The 13953-nt window shown below is 43.6% G+C and overlaps 2 protein-coding genes across 3 annotated transcripts in view; one reads left to right on the forward strand and one right to left on the reverse strand.

The window, feature by feature from the left end:
• The window catches only part of sez6l2 (seizure related 6 homolog (mouse)-like 2), a 56746-nt gene extending 56558 nt beyond the window's left edge, over positions 1–188 (reverse strand). For both annotated transcript variants that reach the window (XM_024012359.2, XM_024012360.2), the window contains exon 1: positions 25–188. The gene's annotated coding sequence lies outside the window, so the exon portion shown is untranslated. The remainder of the gene's footprint in view (positions 1–24) is intronic.
• Positions 189–771: 583 nt separating this feature from the next.
• The window catches only part of asphd1 (aspartate beta-hydroxylase domain containing 1), a 69026-nt gene continuing 55844 nt past the window's right edge, over positions 772–13953 (forward strand). The window contains exon 1 of the mRNA XM_024012362.2: positions 772–841. The gene's annotated coding sequence lies outside the window, so the exon portion shown is untranslated. The remainder of the gene's footprint in view (positions 842–13953) is intronic.

Here is a 13953-nt window from a genome sequence, read left to right on the forward strand (position 1 = left end):
TAGCAGCGAGGGAAGCATACGTACCTGGAAAATCACGTCCTGATCTATTCCCTTATTATTATGCGCTTCTCTTACACACCGGTATTCGCGTTTCAGTCAAAAATCGGGCTATTGTTGGTTGAGCTACGTTCTCTTTTACTGCGTTCCTTCGAGTCCCTTACGTAAAATACCAGCGCTGATACTGCACATAAAATGTGTTAAAATTATAATTTGCTCCCACACGGCCCTGCTCTTTGTGTGAGTATGCAGGGGGCTTTGTGACTACACCCCTCTAATATCCTAATCACTACCATTGATCTTCCCAAATATGTGTAAAGGTATCCTGCTGTCTTCTGACTCCGCTCCCCCCTTTCTCGTTGATGGTATGTCTATACGCCTCTCTCTTATTTCTAGGCCCCGGAGCGAGCGGGTGGGTGGAACGCTGGTAGCTGGTTCTACCTGTATGGTTGACGCGTTGGTGTGTGTGAGGGCATTTAAGTCGGGAGTCATAGCTCACAGATGCGCCCTGGTGGATGTTCGCAGATTTGCATGAACTTGGTTCTCTTGGCGAAGAGCTGTACACCAACAGTGCTGAAACAGCAACACACATCTAAATGCCCAGGCTAGAGATTGGATAGCATGCAACATTTAAACTAAGATTGCCTATACCAAGCTAAATAGAATACAAAAATATATTTCACTTCAATTGACCAGACGATAAATAAATAAGTCTAAAATCCTATACCCTTCGGTATTTTCCGTAAAGGAGGACATTATACTCTGGCGCTTTGCGGAAACATCGAATGCGGAACAAATTGTATCGAGTTGCATCGGCGCAGCCCATCAAGACAGATAGACAGTGGTGAGTCATTGGGCTACAATTAAAATGTATTAGGAACCATGCATGCACGCATACCAGATACCTTTTAAATGGTAGCCTAGAAATTAACTTATATATTTAGATGTCGACTATTGTCAGAATAAATAGCCTAGGCTACTCAATGCTTTGTCCACCCCCTCTTTATATTTGGACATTATCCCGGGAACGCTTACAATGCATCGACAAAACTACAAGTGAAAGGCTGTGATGGAAGTATCTGCGCAGTTGTGCTATGTTGTCAATATGTTTACTGAAATGTGCGCTGACGATGATACCTTGTTAATGCACCGGAGGGGACAGTTCTAGAGGGTGCTTTTTGTGTAAACCAAAAAAGACCTTCGCTCATACAGTAAATCCTGTAAATGCGGGATACTGAATCTAATAGGCCTATGCATTTGGATGTGTGCAAGATTGTAAACTAATTTCAGACAAATTATAATATGATTCCTCAACTGCTATTTTCCCCCCTTTATTTTATCAGGGCGTCATACTGAGACCAATGTCTCTTTTACAGATGAGCGCTAATTTACAAAAATTGTAGAAAATACACACATCAAAATATAAATACGAAATGCAAGCAGAAAGTAAAAAACTGTCATAAAAAACAAACACATTCATAAGTAACAAGGTCCTCAATCAGCTTTATGAATTGCCATAGAGGCACCAGAACATCACATTTAAGAACATTTTGAAGATTTGTGGAACAATAAGTTGCAAGAACACAAAAATCTGATTTAGCTAACTCAGTAGAGACCAAAGGAACTTCCAGAGTTCTCCATCCCTGAGACCACTTATTAGATGGCCTGCTATGGTGGCAGATTGAGAGGACGACATATTCTGAGCTAAACTGACTAAGACACACCCCCAACAACACATAAAAACGATGGGCTTTTTAGGTGAGCCCTGATGCCATSCTGTGATAAACAGTGCTCACTTTGTCAAAGGCAGAGGRGCAAAATATGTACAAGCAAAATATTTTGCTTGTACATTCCCAGCAAAAGTTTGGACACACCTACTCATTCCATGGTTTTTCTTTCTTTACTATTTTCTACATTAGCCACCCTTTGCCTTGATGACAGCTTTGCACACTCTTGGCATTCTCTCAACCAGCTTCATGAGAAAGTCACCTGGAATGCATTTCAATTAACAGGTGTGTTGTTAAAAGTTAATTTGTGGAATTTCTTTCATTCTGAATTTGTTTGAGGCAATCAGTTGGGTTGTGACAAGGTAGGGGTGGTATACAGTCTTTTACCAAATAGGGCTATCTTCACAACACAACTGATTGGCTCAAACGCATTAAGAAGGAAAGAAATTTGACAAATTAACTTTTAACAAGGCACACCTGTTAATTGACATGCATTCCAGGTGACTTCCGACTATCGAGATGACGAGCCAGCACAGGTGTAACCCATACTAGCAAGATGACACCAAATTTGTTCACCCTACGTGCTACCTCGAAATATAAATGGAAAAACCAAAACCGGATAACTTCCATTAACTTATATTCATCGCTACTTAAATATGTCGCCTTTTACAATATAAACATGGTGTCTACTGACTGTCAACAATTAAATACAAGACAAAAACAGCCACCTTTTTATTTTTTTCTCTATAAATATGTTTCTATATATAGTTGCCTAAAACACAGAACTTTTGAAAAAGTAGTAAAATCATGTATGTTCTCTCATCCCTTTGGACGAGCACAACCAAAACTAATCTCCAATATGGCAGAACGTGCAGTCAAAATAAATTGTAAGCCTGGGATACATACTGGCTAAACACAAAAACGTATTGACTGCCCACCCTTGAAAGACAAAATCAGAAACCAAGTTGTCCTTACTACGGACTTGTCTGATTTCAAGGGGAAATACCTGTAATATGAGACTCCAGTGAAGGAGTCGGCGGTTCGTGGAACTTGTCTTTTGCAGGAAAATGAGATGAGGTGAGATGAGGTGTAGAGACCGATGCATAAACCTCGAAGTGCTAAAGAGCGTCTCCTTCTCGATAGCGTCTCCTTCTCGATAGTCGAGTTGTGTTTTTGATATGAGGCCAATTTCTTTGAAAAATACCCCACAGGGTGCTCAACAWTTGTATCGTCTTTCTGTAGGTGCACAGCCCCTGCTCCTACATTGCTGGCATCGGTGTAAAAAGCAAATGGACAACTGAAATCCAGAGCAGCTAGCACCGGTGCAGAGACCAAAATAGTCTTTGTCTTCTCAAATGCCTCCTGACTGTCGAGGCTCCAACAGAAAATGACTTTCGGACTGGTCAATCTGTAAGTGGTGCATCAACCTGGGCAAAGTTCTTGCAAAAAGCCAAGTCGTAGCCAGCCATTCCCAAGAATCAGCACAGAAGCTTGCACTGGAAGGTTATTGATGGCCTCCACTTTTTCGGACTCTCCCTTGCCCCACCACCTTCCCAAGATATTTCACTGTTGCTTGGGCAATTTCACTCTTTGACAGGTTAATTGTCAGGTTGGCAGCTGCGAAACGCCGAACAGACTCCTAATATCCTGAAGGTTTTGGGGCCAGGTGGTGCTAAATATGACCACATCCAAATATGCTTCAGCATTTTCTAGGCCACATAGCACGATGTGCATGAGTCTTTGAAACATGGCTCTGGCGTTTCCTAACCTGAATGGGAGAAAAAGGTAGGCACACTCAGTTAGAGGGACCTGCCAATATCTCTTCAGCAGATCAAACTTGCTAACGTACTTAGCAGCACCAACAAGGTCCACACAATCATCGACCCTGGGCAAAGGGTACAAGTCCGACTTAGTAATGGCATTGAGTTTCCAGAAATCGGAAAACAAAACCGCAGGTATTAAAATACAGGGCGAACTCCACTGACTGTTGTCATGTTGTGCAATGCTATGCTCAAGCATGAACTCCACCTCGCTGCGGAGCTTCTCTCTCTTTTCAGGATTCACTCGATAGGCATGTTGTGTGATTGGATCAGAGTCCCCAAATGTCATGCTCTAGTACATTTGTCTGAGTTGGCACATCTGAGCATAAACCCTGATATTCTCAAAGCAGTGAAACATTGTTTCCTTTTTCCTTCGGAGACGAGTGTGCCAAAAATACATCAAGGTTTTCTAGAATCTCTGAGTTACTCAACCATCCACAGGGTGTATTGGGCTTTCCTTGTGCTCTTGAGGAAGACTATAGTCAACAGTGACAGCAGCAGAACATCACTATCGGTTTCCACCGACTTGTCCGCCTGATCGTAACGGGTGAAGTATGGTTTCAACATGTTGACATGACACAGGCATTGTTTTGTTCTTGTTGCCTTGCAACAACCACTCTCTCAGCAAACTCAAAGGATCTCTGGCATGATATTCAAACATGAGCTCATTTGGACTAAAACCGAGAGATTCCTGAACAACCTCCCACGCTGCAAACAGCAGAAGACACCTTCGTTCCAGTCATTCTCAACCTCAAGGCAGTTAGCTCTCAACATAGACTTCAAAGTCTGATGAAGTCGCTCAAGAGCACCTTGAGACTCTGGGTGGTAGGCACTAGAGGGGCAATGGGTAACACCCAATTGCTATAGCACTTGCTGGAAGACATTTGACATGAAATTCGAAACTTGGTCCAACTACACTACCTGCTAAAGTCCAAATGTTGAAAATAATTTTACCAGGGCCTTAACAATATTTGGACARGTGATTTTCCTCAGAGGATTGACCTCAGGGAAACGAGTAACAGCGCACATAATGATCAAGAGGAACTATCCTGAAGGATAGCAGCTTTAACAGTGTCATAATCTGAACTCTGGTCAAGAGATAAAGTGGCATATACTTTGAGCCCTTCTCACAACAACACTTTGGAGGAGCAGTAACTAAATATCTCACGGCCATTTTAGGGATGTAGCAATCCGCTCAAACAGAGTAAAATATACATCCACATATTTTTTGTTGAAAGGCGGTACAAGCCGGCTGTTCCGACCAAGATCAAACTCTGAGGGTGCAGGATGGCCTGACTGGATTCTGAGGGCTTCCAGATCCATCTCTTAATCTAATGGAATGTTCACATTCCTGATCTTGTGGTTTGGCTCCTCCCTCATCTTGTCTTTCCCTGTGCTCCAACTCATTTATGTGGCTCCAATCTCTCCTTAGGTTCTATTTCCTTGTGCTCAAGGTTTCATTTCTGTTGCTCCAACTTTGCCTATAGTTCTTACTCCCTCAATTGCACGTCTATGGGACTCCCCCCACCACCCGTAGCACCATTTTCATCAGCCTCGCCAAAACAGTACCGATCAACTCTTTGACTACTGTTTTTGGATTGCCAGATGCCACTTTGATGTCATAATACTTTGCAACGATGAGCAGATTTGCCTTACTACATTTATCTAGCATCCCCCATGTAGGGTTTTCCACAAATGCTTCCAACTTAAAGTCCATGGATTTTTTTTATAAACCTGTGTGTTTATGCAACTTTCAAAATTATTGGACCAACCTTATAATCCTTTTGGGTGGATGTCAGTGACAAACTCTACCACAAAACTGAATTTTGAACACTCAAATATCTGGGCACAGCAGAGCTTCAAAGTAGGTGATTCAAGCCTCTTTCATACTCATGGAAACCAAGATCCTGTACGGGGCCCCATTTTGTAACGTTCCCAACTGACAAACTGAAAATGTCGCTGACAACAAAGGGATCTAACAAAGAAAAATAACTTTGACAACCACAAGAAAGGAAAGAGGTTTTAAAGGTGTTCTGAAAGGCACCCATGTGGGTTCCCGCTGAAAGTTGGCAAAGCCACTAGTAAGGGGTTTCTAAAGACACCCACCAAGGATGCCCACTAGGTCTGCCTCCGGAAATAAAAAAACACAATTTAGGATAGAGAGTAAAAAGAATATGGAGCAAAACAAACAGGAGAAACACCAAAAATCAGGCTTCTTTCAAACTTAAAATAGGTTGAGCTCGAAATTGCACTTCAGCTGCCGTGAAGTGTAGCTTTCCCAACATCTCTTAAGCTCAATTGGAGCACTGGACCAGCCACTCTTAAATATCACCAGGGCTAGGTGAACCACCTTCTGACTAATGAGGTGGACAAGCCAACACAGGTATAACACATACTTACTAAACGTGTCGAAACAAATTGGTGCGCCCTACGTGCTAACATGCTAACGCGCTACCTCTAAATACAAATGGAAAAACCAAAACCGGTAACAATGTCCATCATCCATTTTGTATGATATATTATGAATTACAATTCATATGATATGTTACGAATTTGCAAAACGTACAATATGTAATGAATTTTCAAAATGTATAATATGTTACGAATTCCAATTTGTTGTGGCTAACATTATCTAGGTGGCTAACGCTAATGTTAGCTAGCTGGCTAATGCTAGCTAGGCTATAGGCTAAGGTTAAGGTTAGGAGTTAGGTTAAAGGGTTAAAGTTAGGGGAAGAGTTAGCTAAAAGGGTTACAGTTAGCATGTTATCTAAACTTCCCCTAACCCTAAGTAGTTGCTAATTAGCTAAAATGCTAAAGTTGTTCGTGATGAGATTCTAACACGCAACCTTTGGGTTGCTAGACGTTCAAATTATTCGCCTACCCTCCTTTTGTTTTTGCGTTACGTAACCTTCTGTCTTATGTTCCATAGCAAACGTAACATATCATACTAATTTGAGTGTCTTAGATTTACTTGTACTATGTTACGTCTGTCTCTGAGACCAGGCTTTACATCCAGCTATTTATCCTGTAAGAATCCAGCAATAGTGAACACATTTTTTATCCATACATATTAAATTAACACAATTGAGTAGCCTACATAATTGAGTATAGTTAGTTTTTTTTTCAATTAGTTCTCATTGAAGACCGAGAAAGCACTCTAGACACAAACTGTTATAGACCTATATCCATCCTGCCCTGCATTTGTAAAATCTTCGAAAGCCAAGTTAATAAACAGATCACCGACCATTTCGAATCCCACTGTACCTTCTCCACTATGCAATCTGGTTTCCAAGCTGGTCATGGGTGCACCTCAGCCACGCTCAAGGTCCTAAATGATATCACAACTGCCATCGATAAATGACAGTACTGTGCAGCCGTCTTCATCGACCTGGCCAAGGCTTTCGATTCTGTCAATCACCGCATTCTTATCGGCAGACTCAATAGCCTTGGCTTCTCAAATGACTGCCTCGCCTGGTTCACCAACTACTTCTCAGACAGAGTTCAGAGTGTCAAATCGAAGGGCCTGTTGTCCGGACCTCTGGCAGTCTCTATGGGGGTGCCACAGGGTTCAATTCTTGGGCCGACTCTCTTCTCTGTATACACCTCTACGCAGACGACACCATTCTGTATACATCTGGCTCTTCTTTGGACACTGTGTTAACAAACTTCCAAACGAACTTCAACGCCATACAACACTCCTTCCGTGGCTTCCAACTGCTTTTAAATGCTAGTAAAACTAAGTGCATGCTCTTCAACCGATTGCTGCCCGCACCGACTAGCATCACTACTCTGGACGGTTCTGACCTAGAATATGTGGACAACTGTAAACTRTCCTTCCAGACTCACATTAAGCATCTCCAATTCAAAATGAAATCTAGAATCGGCTTCCTATTTCGCAACAAAGCCTCCTTCACTCATGCCGCCAAAKATACCCTCGTAAAACTGACCTAKCGATCCTTGACTTCGGCGATGTCATTTACAAAGTAGCCCCCAACAATCTCACTACATATCTGTCGCCAAACCCATTGGCTCCAGGTCATCTATACAGTGGGGCAAAAAAGTATTTAGTCAGCCACCAATTGTGCAAGTTCTAACACTTAAAAAGATGAGAGAGGCCTGTAATTTTCATCAATAGGTATAAAACTTCAAACTATGACAGACAAAATGAGAAAAAAAAATCCAGAAAATCACATTGTAGATTTTTTATGAATTTATTTGCAAATTATGGTGGAAAATAAGTATTTTGATCACCTACAAACAAGCAAGATTTCTGGCTCTCACCAGACCTGTAACTTCTTCTTTAAGAGGCTCCTCTGTCCTCCACTCGTTACCTGATTAATGGCACCTGTTTTGAACTTGTTATCAGTATAAAAGACACCTGTCCACAACCTCAAACAGTCACACTCCAAACTCCACTATGGCCAAGACCAAAGAGCTGTCAAAGGACACCAGAAACAAAATTGTAGACCTGCACCAGGCTGGGAAGACTGAATCTGCAATAGGTAAGGCAGCTTGGTTTGAAAGAATCAACTGTGGGAGCAATTATTAGGAAATGGAAGACATACAAGACCACTGATAATCTCCCTCGATCTGGGGCTCCACGCAAAGATCTCACCCCGTGGGGTCAAAATGATCACAAGAACGGTGAGCAAAAAAACCCAGAACCACACGGGGGGACCTAGTGAAATGACCTGCAGAGAGCTGGGACCAAAGTAACAAAGCCTACCATCAGGTAACACACTACGCCGCCAGGACTCCAAATCCTGCAGTGCCAGACGTGTCCCCTGCTGCCAGTACATGTCCAGGCCCGTCTGAAGTTTGCTAGAGAGCATTGGATAATCCATAAGAAGATTGGGAGAATGTCATATGGTCAGATGAAACCAAAATATAACTTTTTGGTAAAAACTCAACCTCGTCGTGTTTGGAGGACAAAGAATGCTGAGTTGCATCCAAAGAACACCATGTACCTACTGTGAAGCATGGGGGTGGAAACATCATGCTTTGGGGTGTTTTCTGCAAGGGACCAGGACGACTGATCCGTGCTAAAGGAAAGAATGAATGGGGCCATGTATCGTGAGATTTTGAGGTGAAAACCTCCTTCCATCAGCAAGGGCATTGAAGATGAAACGTGGCTGGGGTCTTTCAGGATGACAATGATCCCAAACACACACCTGGGCAACGAAGGAGTGGCTTCGTAAGAAGCATTTCAAGGTCCTGGAGTGGCCTAGCCAGTCTCCAGATCTCAACCCCATAGAAAAATCTTTGGAGGGAGTTGAAAGTCCGTGTTGCCCAGCAACAGCCCCAAACATCACTTGCTCTAGAGGAGATCTGCATGGAGGAATGGGCCAAAATACCAGCAAACAGTGTGTGAAACCTTGTGAAGGACTTACAGAAAACGTTTGACCTCTGTCATTGCCAACAAAGGGTATATAACAAAGTATTGAGATAAACTTTTGTTATTGACCAAATACTTATTTCCATCCATAATTTGCAAACAAATTCATAAAAAATCCTACAATGTGATTTTCTGGATTTTTTTTTCTCATTTTGTCTGTTATAGTTGAAGTGTACCTATGATGAAAATTACAGGCTCTCTCCATCTTTTAAAGTGGAAACTTGCACAATTGGTGACTGACATAAATACTTTTTTGCCCCCACTAAGTCTTTGCTAGGTAAAGCCCCGCCTTATCTCAGGCTCACTGGTCACCATAGCAACACCCACCCGTAGCACGTGCTCCAGCAGGTATGTTGCACTGCGTCATCCCCAAAGCCAACACCTTACTTTGGCCGCCTTTCCTTCCAGTTCTCTGCTGCCAATGACTGGAAACGAATTGCAAAAATCTCTGAAGCTGGAGTCTTATATCTTTACTCTCTAACTTTAAGCATCAGCTGTCAGAGCAGCTTACCGATCAGCTTCCGATCAGGGATTGCAACGTGCTCTGCTTCACGGAAACATGGCTAACTCAAGGACGCTAACGGAGTCGGTGCAGCCAGCTGGTTCATTCATGGCTCGCGCGACACAGAAACAAACATCTTTCGGTAAGAAGAAGGGGCGGGGGGTATGCTTATGATTAACGAGAAGGGTGTGATCATCATAACAACACACAGGAACTCAAGTCATTCTGTTCACCTGATCTAGAACTCCTCACAATCAAATGTCGACCGCATTATCTACCAAGGGAATTCTCTTTCAATCATAATCACAGCCGTATATATTCCCCCAAGCAGACACATCGATGGCCCTTGAACGAACTTTATCTGACTCTTTGTAAACTGGAAACCAACACACCCTGAGGCTGCATTCATCGTAGCTGGGATTTAACAAGGCGTAATCTAAAAACAAAACTCCCTAAATCTATCAGCATATCGATTGTGCTACCAGGGCTGGAAAAACACTAGACCATTGTTATACTAATTTCCGCAACGCTTATAAGGCCCTCCCCCGCCCCCCTTTCGGAAAAGCTGACCACGACTCCATTTTGTTGATTCCAGCCTACAAACAGAAAACTCAAACAACAAGCTCCCGCGCTCAGGTCTGTTCAACGCTGGTCCGACCAATCTGAATCCACGCTTCAAGACTGCTTCGATCACGCGGATTGGAATATGTTCCGCATCGCGTCCAACAACAATATTTGACGAATATGCTGATTCGGTGAGCGATGTTCATTAGGAAGTGCATTGAACGATGTCGTACCCACAGCAAACGATAAAAACCATTCCCAAACCAGAAACCGTGGATTGACGCAGCATTCGCGTGAAACTGAAAGCGCGAAACCACTGCTTTTAACCAGGCAAGGTGACCGGAAAGCATGACCGAATACAAACAGTGTAGCTAGTATTCTCTCCGCAAGGCAATCAAACAGGCTAAAGTCTCAGTACAAAGACAAAATCGAGTCAGCAATTCAACAGCTCAGACACAAGAGGTATGTGGCAGGGTCTACAGTCAATCACGGATTACAAAAAGAAAACCAGCCCCGTCGCGGACCAGGATGTCTTGCTCCAGACAGGCCAAACAACTTTTTGCCCGCTTTGAGGACAATACAGTGCCACTGACCGGCCCCCTACCAAACCTGCGGGCTCTCCTTCACTGCAGCCGAGGTGAGTAAAACATTTAAACGTGTTAACCCTCGCAAGGCTGCAGGCCCAGACGGCATTTCCCAGCCGCGTCCTCAGAGCATGCGCAGCACAGCTGGCTGGTGTGTTTACGGACATATTCAATCAATCCTTATCCCAGTCTGCTGTGTCCCACATGCTTCAAGAGGGCCACCATGTTCCTGTTCCCAAGAAAGCTAAGGTAACTGAGCTTAACGACTACCGCCCCGTAGCACTCACTTCCGTCATCATGAAGTGCTTTGAGAGGACTAGTCAAGGACCATATCACCTCCACCCTACGGACACCCTAGACCCACTCCAATTTGCTTACCGACCCAAATAGGTCCACAGACGACGCAATCGCAACCACACTGCACACTGCCCTAACCCATCTGGACAAGAGGAATACCCAGTTGAGAATGCTGTTCATCGATTACAGCCTCAGCATTTAACACCAAGTACCCTCCAAACTCTGTCATCAAGCTCGAGACCCTGGGTCTCGACCCCGGCCCTGTGCAACTGGTCCTGGACTTCCTGACGGGCCGCCCCCAGGTGGTGAGGGTAGGTAACAACATCTCCACCCCGCTGATCCTCAACACTGGGGCCCCACAAGGGTGCGTTCTGAGCCCTCTCCTGTACTCCCTGTTCACCCACGACTGCGTGGCCATGCACGCCCCACTCGAATCATCAAGTTTGCGGATGACACTACAGTGGTAGGCTTGATACCAACAACGACAGAGACGGCCTACAGGGAGGGAGTGAGGGCCTCAGGATGTGGTGTCAGGAAAATAACCTCACACTCAACGTCACAAAACAAAGGAGATGATTGTGGACTTCAGGAAACAGCAGAGGGAGCACCCCCCTATCCACATCGACGGGTCAGTAGTGGAGAAGGTGGAAAGTTTTAAGTTCCTCGGTGTACACATCACGGACAAACTGAATTGGTCCACCCACACAGACAGCGTTGTGAAGAAGGCGCAGCAGCGCCTCTTCAACCTCAGGAGGCTGAAGAAATTCGGCTTGTCACCAAAAGCACTCACAAACTTCTACAGATGCACAATCGAGAGCATCCTGTCGGCTGTATCACCGCCTGGTACGGCAACTGCTCCGCCCACAACCGTAAGGCTCTCCAGAGGTAGTGAGGTCTGCAGAACGCATCAACCAGGGGCAAACTACCTGCCCTCCAGGACACCTACACCACCCGATGTCCACAGGAAGGCCATAAAGATCATCAAGGACAACAACCACCCAAGCCACTGCCTGTTCACCCCGCTATCATCCAGAAGGCGAGGTCAGTACAGGTGCATCAAAGCAGGACCGAGAGACTGAAAAACAGCTTCTATCTCAAGGCCATCAGACTGTAAACAGCCACCACTAACATTTAGCGGCCGCTGCCAACATACTGACTCAACTCCAGCCACTTTAAAAAATGGGAATTGATGGAAATTATGTAAAAATGTACCACTAGCCACTTTAAACAATGCCACTTAATACAATGTTTACATACCCTACATTACCCCTCTCATATGTATATACTGTACTCTATATCATCTACTGCATCTTGCCAACTTTATGTAATACATGTACCACTAGCCACTTTAAACTATGCCACTTTATGTTACATACCCTACAGTACTCATCTCATATGTATATACCGTACTCTATACCATCTACTGCATCTGCCATGCCGTTCTGTACCACCACTCATTCATATATCTTTATGTACATATTCTTTATCCCTTTACACTTGTTGTGTGTGTGTAAGGTAGTAGTTGTGGAATTGTTAGTGTAGATTACTGTTGGTTATTACTGCATTGTCGGAACTAGAAGCACAAGCATTTCGCTACACTCGCATTAACATTCTGCAAACCATGTGTATGTGACTAATAAAATTTGATTTGATTTGATCACTGTACCTGTACACAGCCAATCTGTAAATAAGCACACCCAACTACCTCACCCCGATATTATTACCTTCCTCTTGCGCTTTTGCACCCCAGTATCTCTACTTGCACATCATCATCTGCACATCTATCACTCCAGTATTAATGCTAAATTGTAATTATTTTCGCCTCTATGGCCGATTTATTTGCCTACCTCCCTACTCTTCTACATTTGCACACACGCTGCATAGATTTTTTTTTTTTTCTTTTGTGTATTGACTGTACCTTTGTTTATGTGTAACTCTGTGTTGTTGTTTTGTCTGCACTGCTTTGCTTTATCTTGGCCAGGTCGCAGTTGTAAATGAGAACTTGTTCTCAACTGGCCTACCTGGTTAAATAAAGGTGAAAAAAAAGAAGAAAGAAAAAATAAACTTAGTAACATGACTAAAAGCATGATCTGAAAGAACTGCAGGTAAAATCCCGCCTGCTGATGAGTTTACACCACATTGTTTTAACCTGTCGTCTTTAACAATAATTGGAACTTATTAAGCTACTCTGATCCCAATACACAAGGCAAACATTACAGAGCATTTATTTTGAATGAATAAACAATGCATTTGGAAAGTATTCAGACCCCTTGACTTTTTCCACATTTTGTTATGTTACAACCTTACCCTGAAATTGATCAAATAATTTTTTTCTCTCATCAATCTACACACAATATCCCATAATGACAAAGCAAAAACAGGTTTTTAGAAATGTTAGCATATGTATTAAAAACAAAAAACTGAAATATTACATTTGCATAAGTATTCAGACCATTTACCCAGTACTTCGTTGAAGAACCTTTGGCAGTGATTACAGCCTCGAGTCTTCTCTGCAGAACCTCTCAAGGTTTCCTACAGACGTGACGCTAGGCATTCAGGCCAAAGAGTTAAATCTTGGTTTCATCAGACCAGAGAATCTCGTTTCTCATGGTCTGAGAGTCCTTTAGGTGTCTTTTAGCAAACTCCAAGTGGGCTTTCATGCCTTTTACTGAGGAGTGGCTTCTGTCTGGCCACTCTACCATAAAGGCCTGATTGGTGGAGTGCTGCAGAGATGGTTGTCGTTCTGGAAGGTTCTACCATCTCTACAGAGGAACTCTGGAGCTCTGTCAGAGTGACCAAGGTCCTTCTCACCCAATTACTCAGGTTGGCCGGGCGGCCAGCTCTAGGAAGAGTCGTGGTTGTTCCAAACTTCTTCCATTTAAGAATGATGGAGGCCACTGTGTTTTTGGGGACCTAAATGCTGCATAAATGTTTTGGTACCCTTCCCCAGATCTGTGCCTCGACACAATCCTGACTCTGAGCTCCTCGGACAATTCCTTCGACCTCATGGCTTGGTTTTTGCTCTGACATGCACTGTCAACTGTGGGACCTAATATAGACAGGTGTG

Source organism: Salvelinus sp. IW2-2015, linkage group LG20 (assembly GCF_002910315.2).
Source record: "Salvelinus sp. IW2-2015 linkage group LG20, ASM291031v2, whole genome shotgun sequence".
NCBI classification, from domain to species: domain Eukaryota; kingdom Metazoa; phylum Chordata; class Actinopteri; order Salmoniformes; family Salmonidae; genus Salvelinus; species Salvelinus sp. IW2-2015.